This window comes from Sinocyclocheilus rhinocerous, unplaced genomic scaffold, assembly GCF_001515625.1.
Source record: "Sinocyclocheilus rhinocerous isolate Xijiao unplaced genomic scaffold, SAMN03320098_v1.1 C36417730, whole genome shotgun sequence".
Lineage (NCBI taxonomy): Eukaryota > Metazoa > Chordata > Actinopteri > Cypriniformes > Cyprinidae > Sinocyclocheilus > Sinocyclocheilus rhinocerous.
Window position 1 is genome coordinate 1 of NW_015780667.1, and position 1,109 is coordinate 1,109.

A 1,109-nucleotide genomic window follows, 5' to 3' on the forward strand; every position below is an offset into this window, starting at 1 on the left:
AATTCAGCCAGTCCCCAGTCAATGAGACGCAACTGAAACATGACAGCATTCAACAGTCATTTGACATCGGCCTGTTTGTCTATCTGTATACATAATGCTAATGAGAAGTATGCATGCTGCAAACGTCAGTGGCTTAATGAAACTTTAAACCTCCAACCTCCAAGGCTGTCTTATGCCAACATACAAATGTTCCTTTCCTAGAACTATGCAGCATTATTTTATACTTCCAACATACTTTCATCTCAAAAATCAATGTTGTTGTTTCTTATGTGAATAGACTGATTACCTTTCTGTGCTCATGATCAGTCATGATGTTGTGTGGTTTGACATCTCTGTGCATAATACCCATACTGTGACAGAAATCCAAAGCCTAGAGACATACGAAACATGAGATCATATCAAAACCTCTACAGCTATTACAGGAATCAAAAGGATCGACAATACAGAACTTCTAATCTGATGTACGTATCTAATGCCCTAGACTGAGTTTGATTTCCTGCATATTTCAAAATGTAAAATGCTAATTATAGTATGGGGTAAATGAGCAGTTTTCTAATTTTTACACAAATTGTAGTGTTGAATTCAACCTTTAACCAAAATGTTCTTACTAAACTGTAAGAAATGCCAAAAAAACATTTAATTATTTATTTAATTCATGGGAAATAGACATTTAAAAATCCCTAGAAACCATCATTTGTAAACATAAGCTAGTCTCTGGTGAACATTTATTTTTAAAAGAGTTTTCAATCTCACCTTCAGAATCTCATACATGTATAAGCGAATGTCTGTCAGTGTCTGATACAGTTGCTGAAGAAAACAAAGCAAAGCTGGAACTAATTATATAACAGGTTTTTGTTTTTGAGGTTATCGGAGATTGAGAATAAGGTTTTTACCTTAAAGTCTGTGTTGTTCACATGTTCAAAAACTAAGGCAGGTGTTCTGGACTGCAATGTGTAAAAAAAATAAAAATTTCTTCGGTATACAATACACTTAAGTGCTAAAATCTGTTTTTACAGTATAATTTGATTGTTATTTTTGTATTACAAATATCAGAAACCGCAAGGGTTCTGAATACTGACCACTGGGTCTTTGACGATGTCCAGGAGGGT

At 34.2% G+C, this 1,109-nt stretch overlaps 1 long non-coding RNA gene across 1 annotated transcript; it reads right to left on the minus strand.

Annotated features, from left to right (window-relative positions):
• Nucleotides 1-74: 74 nt before the first annotated feature.
• On the minus strand, nucleotides 75-1,108 carry LOC107735988 (uncharacterized). Its single transcript, XR_001639563.1, has 4 exons — nucleotides 1,080-1,108; nucleotides 894-944; nucleotides 754-807; nucleotides 75-370 (listed from the first exon to the last, which is right to left on the minus strand). It is a non-coding gene; the product is annotated as an uncharacterized LOC107735988 (long non-coding RNA).
• Nucleotide 1,109: the final 1 nt, after the last annotated feature.